This window comes from Corylus avellana, chromosome ca1 (assembly GCF_901000735.1).
Source record: "Corylus avellana chromosome ca1, CavTom2PMs-1.0".
NCBI lineage: Eukaryota > Viridiplantae > Streptophyta > Magnoliopsida > Fagales > Betulaceae > Corylus > Corylus avellana.
This window is the reverse complement of record NC_081541.1, coordinates 25,145,888-25,152,947: the sequence shown is the minus strand read 5'-3', so window position 1 is coordinate 25,152,947 and position 7,060 is coordinate 25,145,888. Positions and strand designations below refer to the sequence as shown.

The window sequence follows — 7,060 nt, the reverse complement described above, 5'->3', positions numbered from 1 at the left end:
CTCTCTCCCCCCCCCCCCTGTTTTCTATATCTACAACAAAAGTTGTAAGTTGTAACAATATTAATGAATGCAGGAATGGAAGGCGTAGTGTCCGTGTTCCCTAGCGAACAAAAAAAGCTTCATACAACAAGGTCATGGGACTTTCTTGGCTTTCTGCATAAAGTTCATAGAAGACCTATTGAAAGCGACATAATTATAGGAGTGCTTGACACTGGAATTTGGCCGGAGTCAAAAAGCTTTAGTGACAAAGGATTTGGTCCACCACCTACCAAATGGAGGGGCACCTGCCAAGCCTCCATCAATTTCACTTGCAACAAGTATATCTATATATATCATTACAACCCTATTGTTTGAGTAATGCTAGACTTATTTATTTATTTATTTTTCATGTTTCTTTATTTCCTTAGAAATTGATGTAAGTTCTAAAATTACTATTAAATTTGTGATACATCACTATTGAACTTTGATTCGATGTTTTTCCTAACTGCATGACCACATGTGCAAAAAAAGACACAAAGAGTAAAAAATAACAACTAACAAATGTGGCTATGCTTATGCAATAAAATAATAGGAGAACGAAATTACCGTCGCAGTGGAGTTTTTGACGAAGAAAACGTCAAATCTCCTAGTGATTTAAAAGGCCACGGGACACACCCAGCATCAACAGTGTTATAATATATGGAAAATATATAATATTTTTCGTATATTCCATAATTGGGTTGATATTGAAATATTTTCTATTTATGGGTTGATTGTAATCATATATTAGGGTTGTAATCAAATCAAAGGGATTTGATTACTATACTAGTATTTAGACATTGCCCTATAAATAGGAACCTTTGTATTGTAGACAAAAAAAAGTTAATGAGCACAATGTAACCCTTAGGAGTATTCTGAGTGGTGGATGTAGGTGTCTAACACCGAACCACCAGTAAGTTCTTTGTTTTCATTCTCTCTCTTGCTTCCGCTATTATTCCCACATCATCATTATTTCAACATGGTATCAGAGCTACTTTCTTGTAGACTCCAATTAATTCTTTTCTTTTTATTGTTCAATTTAATTATCATCATATTTCTTTTTCTTGAGAAAAAGGTGCTGCCAACGATGTCCACTATGCCTTGCTTCATTGCTGAGGTCAGCAACGGGCCTACTCAGTTCAGCCCAAGCTGTCCAATCCAATTGGATCTCCCATGGCGCCACTGTCCACGGTCGTTCATCGACGAGTCAGCGATGCGTCCACCGCCTTCTGCGGCCATCGTACTCCTTTCACCACTACTGGCCTTCTGCATCGTCAAGCAAGCCACCGCCATCTACATACACATGCCGCCATCATCATCAGCAGCCACAAACCCTTGTTACCGCCGGATGCTGCCTTCTACACCTGGCCGTGGTTTGCCGCCAAGAGTCTGATTTTCAGCCAGATCCAAGTCCGTCGGTTGCCATGGCTCCAGACTCATCTGGTCATCTCACGGCAATGGCTCGTTGTTGCCGTCAATTGCCTTCCACCAGTGCCGGAGAAAGCCACTGCCAGCCAATGTCTCCGGCTTCCATGTCGTCCACCAACACATGCCGGCGAGTCCCTCTGATCTCCTTCCATCGTTGTAGGCACACCTCTGTTTTGCTCGTCCAACTGGCTTGGAAACCCCAAATCCGAATTAGTGTCTGCTCTCAGCTACACCAAGATACTTGTTGTGCTACCCACATCAGATCAAAAAAAAAAAAGTGCTGCATGTGGCGTGGAGTGAGGAGAGAGAAAAGAAAGAAAAGAAAAGGGGGAAAAGAGAAGGTGTCAGCCAAGTGAAAAAAAAAAAAAAAAAAACAAAAAAAGAAGAAGAAGACGAAGAAGCGGTCCAAGTGGACCACATCACGCGCACCATGCGCCGGTCAAGTTCGGGGTGCCGATCTGATTATCGCCCAAGTTGGCCCCTTTTTTTTTGGCCCATGTCGGCCTTTTTATTTTTGGCTCATTGTCAGCCTTGGCCCATTGTCGGCCCCTTTTGAAATTTGGTTTTTTGTCAGCCCTGGCCCGCTGTCGACCCCTTTTTAAGTTTGGCTTGTTGTCAGCCCTGGCCTGTTGTCGGCCCCTTTTGAAGTTTGGCTCTTTGTCAGCCTTGGCCCGTTGTCGGCCCCTTTTGAAGTTTGGCTCGTTGTCAGTCCTAGCCCGTTGTCGGCCTTTTTTGGAGTTTGGCCCGTTGTCGGCCCTTTTGAATCTGCATTCACCAACCACCTGCCGCTATCGCTGGCCACCCACCAGCCTCTATCTCCTCTGGCAGTTATCATCATCTACAGCCCGTTCCTTGCCTCCACCACCGCCGTCATCATTGTTTCTGATTTCAAACTCAAGGTTCCAGAATATTCCACCTTGAGTTTGAGGAGGGATGTTAGAATATATGAAAAATATATAATATTTTCCTTTTATTCCATAATTAGGTTGATATTGAAATATTCTCTATTTATGAGTTGATTGTAATCATATATTAGGATTGTAATCAAATCAAAGGGATCTGATTACTATACTAGTATTTAGACATTGCCTTATAAATAGGAACATTTGTATCGTAGACAAAAAAAAGTTAATGAGCACAATGTACCCCTTAAGGGTATTCTGAGTGGTGGATGTAGGTGTCTAATACCAAACCACCCATAAGTTCTTTGTATTCATTCTCTCTCTTGCTTCCGCTATTATTCCCACATCATCATTATTTCAACAAACAACAACTGGGAACTTAGTTAGCGGGGCAAGCCTACTGGGGTATGGGTTGGGACCAGCACCATCGAGGAGGAGTTCCATCAGCACGTATTTTGTCTACAAAATATGTTGGTTCGATGGCTGTGATGATGCTGACATTCTCGCTGCATTTGACGATGCCATTGCTGATGGCGTTGACATCTTATCTTTTTCCGTTGGTGGACACCAACCCCTCAAGTACTTTCAAGATGTAAATGCCATTGGTGCCTTTCATGCTATGCGAAATGGAATATTGATATCAATATCTGCTGGTAACGATGGTCCATATCTATCAACCATCACAAACTTTGCGCCATGGTCTCTCTCTGTGGCTGCAAGCACTATAGATCGAAAGTTCTTCACTCAGGTCCAACTGGGTAACAAGAAGATCTATGAGGTAACTAAAAACTATACAGTCCTGACTCCTGCTATAAATGATTATGAATATCTTCTTCACTTACTCCAATTTATTTGCATCTATAAATTCTATTTAATTTGAAGAATTTCTTTACTCCACGTGTGTGTAGGGAATTTCAATTAATACATTTGACCTCAACAATAAACAGTATCCAATAATTTATGGTGGAGATGCACCAAACACTAAAAAAGGTTTTCAGAGTTCCGATTCCGGGTAACTACAAAATGAAATTTATGTATTCAATAATTAATACTTCATATTTCTTGTTTTTTCAAGAATAGGAGTACCAATTGTAGGCACATTCCAGCGTCATACTTAAAATGGAACTTAGGCTCCGTTTACTTCGACGTAAAATAATTTTCAGAAAATATTTTCTGCATTTTACGGTGTTTACTACGACGTAAAATGGTGGTCAAACCGAAATCGTTTTCGGTTTGACCAAAAAACCTTTACACTTCTAGGGAAAATGGTTTACACTTTTTAAATTCGTAAACCATTTTCCCTTCTCAATCCAAAAAAAACCCGACACTCTCCTGATTACATAAAAACAATAATAGAGTGAGGTAATTTTGATGGAAACGAGATCTGTGTTGTTTATGGGTTGCACATTTTCTGTTTGATGAATTGCTTGAGGGAATGTAAGTTAAGCATCAGATAGAGGTAGAGTGGTAAGGCAGAATATTTTGGCTGCAAGGACCATCCATCCATATTGAAGGGTCTTATCCATTTATCTTTTCCTCATAGGATGGTCTGTTTGATTTTTATAGATTCCAGCACGTACAAGGCATGACTGGTGATTACATAGTAATGGAAGCTTCCGTCCACCCTGTAGATGAAAAAAAATACCACTACTTATTTCTTTAAGATATTTCTTGTGCTGAAGTGTGGTATGGGTAGATTGAACTTATATCACTAAAAAAAGTTATTCGACCTTCCTGTTTTCTATCTACATTTTCTTCACTTCTAAACCCAGAACTAAATAATCAATGGCCAGGTATTGACAGTGCTCTGCCTCCGATTGTATCTAGCACTTCTAAGGTCTCTTGCAGACCTGCATATACAGAATCCATTTCTAATGGCTTTTCCGTTTAAAAGTTTTCTTAGTTCTCATGTTTTCTCACTGGGCTTACATTACTGAGGCATCTGAATTAATTTTGATGAAGGTTTCATATATATGCCATGACTAACTGTAGTTCAGCACGATTGCAAAATTTATTTATTTATTTAATCTTATGTTTTGCCTTTCAGGTTGTTAAGGTTGCTGATTTTGGAGTTGCTTTTTATCAATGTTTTGGATGGTAGTTCTTTGGCCAAAATATTGTAATATTTGTGGTTGAATTTTAGAATTCATGGTTTTTTCTTTTTCTTTTTTGTTTTTGTTTTTTCAAGCAAGATGAAAGTAACGTACTTGCCCTTTCATATATATCAATCTTCCTAGATGTGGAATATTCGTAATATTGATGTATGGACATTTTTAGATATAGTACTTTCAAAATACTTTTTCTATTTTTTTTTTCCTGAAAAAATAGAAAATCCAAAAATATTCTCAGATAGGTTGATTGTTTTTGTCGAATTTTAACAATCAAACATAAATTATTTTATATTAATATTTTTATATTTTGAATAAAAATTATATTTATAGGTTAGTATAAAATATTTTAAAAAAAAATTAAAAAATTGATTTTCAGTATAGTTGAATAGATAATATAAAAATTAATAGTTTTTTTAAAAGTTAAAAAAATTAAAAATTGTTTTTGAAAATATTTTTAAAAAAAATTGATTTTCCGTGCGCGAAGTAAACACCGTAAAATGTTTTCGGTGGAAAATATTTTCAGGAAAAATGACTTCCCTGAAAATATTTTCCGATCGAAACCATTTTACGTCGAAGTAAACGGAGCCTAAAACAAAATCTGTTAACCTAGAACTAATTTTCAAATTAAACAGCATACCTGTGCTAAACAGACTCAAACCAATGCATAGGTAAGTTTTATTTAATGCATAGGTAGCTATTATTCATCGGCATTGAGGACAGATAACCTCAAGCCAAAATTCATCCTCCTCAACAAAAAAACAAGAATAATGTTTACATCCACAACCCAAAAGTCTGAACCAAATGAACTACTCCGAAGGGAATTCTTACTTTTTGTTGTTTATAAATTTGGTTACACATCCTTTAAGAAAAAAATGACCCAAAGAAATGGCCGACGGCAAGGGTAACATAACTTTTTTATTTATTTAATATATGGGAGTAGATCTTGCCTTGGCCATTATAAATACTTATGGATTTTGTTTTTATAGGTAATTTGATTCGAACATAAATTTTTTCTAAATTAGTATGAAAGAAATATTTTTAAACTTATTTAAAATAGTGTCAAGTGTCAATAAACATTTCAAATGTATATTAAAGTTAGTTTAAATTAATAAACTGCGTTAAAAATTTAATATACCTTTTAAATGTTTATAATTTAATGCATTTTAAATATTTATAAATACTTATGGATGAATATTTACTCGATTGATTTGGCAGAAATTACTCTTATCGAAAGAAAAAAAAAAAAGTACAGGAAAGCCGAATCCCTTTTTTAAATGCCTGCTCTTTTGGCAATTTTGGAGGTTTCCCAATCATAGATTAAGATTTCAGGTTTATGTGCTTTGACTTGGTTACCCTAAAAAAGAAATTGGTTCCATAATTCTAACAAGGGCTAACTGTCTTTTCAGCGCTATCCTAAAAAAAGTGTATCTTTAAGACTTTAACAATTCTAACAAGGGCCAATTGAGCAGTTTTGGATGTTTCCCAATTCTCTATTAATTTCAGGTTTACGTGCTTTGACTACAAATCGAGAGAATTGGGAAACATCCAAAACTGCTCAGTTGGCCCTTGTTAGAATTGTGAGTCCTGCCATGCGGCTGGGATGGTGACTTCCATGTGGCAGACAATCTCAACTCTAGAATTATTAAAGATACACTTTTTTTTATATAGCGCTGAAAAGACAGATAGGCCCTTGTTAGATTTCGTAAAGATACACTTTTTTTAGGATTGCCAAGTAAAAGCACATAAACCTGAAATGAATTTGAGAGAATTGGGAAACATCCAAAACTGCTCAGTTGGCCCTTGTTAGAATTGTTAAAGATACACCTTTTTTAGTATAGCGCTGAAAAGACAGATAGGCCCTTGTTAGATTGCGGAACCAATTTCTCTCGATTCTGTTTTCAGGTTTATGTGCTTTTACTTGGTTATCCTAACAAAGAAATTGGTTTCGTAATCTAACAAGGGCTGATCTGTCTTTTCGGCTGTTTTGGAAGACTTCACAATCACAGTTCTCAATTCTTTGTCCCCGGTTGTAACTCGCAATTCTGATTTATGGCTTATGTGCTTTTACTTAATTATCCTTAAAAAGAAATTAGTTCCGTAATCTAACAAGGGCCTATCTGTCTTTTCGGCTGTTTGGGAGGCATCCAAATTGATTCCGTAATCCAACCAACAAGGGCAGATCTGTCTTTTCGGCAGTGAGCGGGGGCTACAAGGCAGATTTGTCTTTTCGGCAGTGAGTTGGCTACAAGGGCAGATCTGTCTTTTCGGCAGTGACTGGGTGCTACAAGGCAGATCTGTCTTTTCGGCAGTGACTGGGTGCTACAAGGCAGATCTGTCTTTTTGGCAGTGACTTGGCTACAAGGGCAGATCTGTCTTTTCGGCAGTGACTGGGGGCTATAAAAATATGGAGACGACGATCTTCATTGATCAGCTATGAATAGAATACACCTCTCATTTTTTAAAGGTATGCTTCCAGTATTGAAACTAGCGTTTTTCACTACTAGCATGATCATGATCATGCACACAAATGTCTCTGTATCTAGGCCCAATCCCAGCTCCTACGTTCCCTCTTCCACAGGTAGCCGTCCTTTTCAAGGCCCT

At 37.4% G+C, this 7,060-nt stretch overlaps 1 pseudogene; it reads left to right on the top strand.

Annotated features, from left to right (window-relative positions):
* Positions 1-7,060, top strand: part of LOC132168060 (cucumisin-like) — a 9,859-nt pseudogene that overhangs the window by 792 nt on the left and 2,007 nt on the right.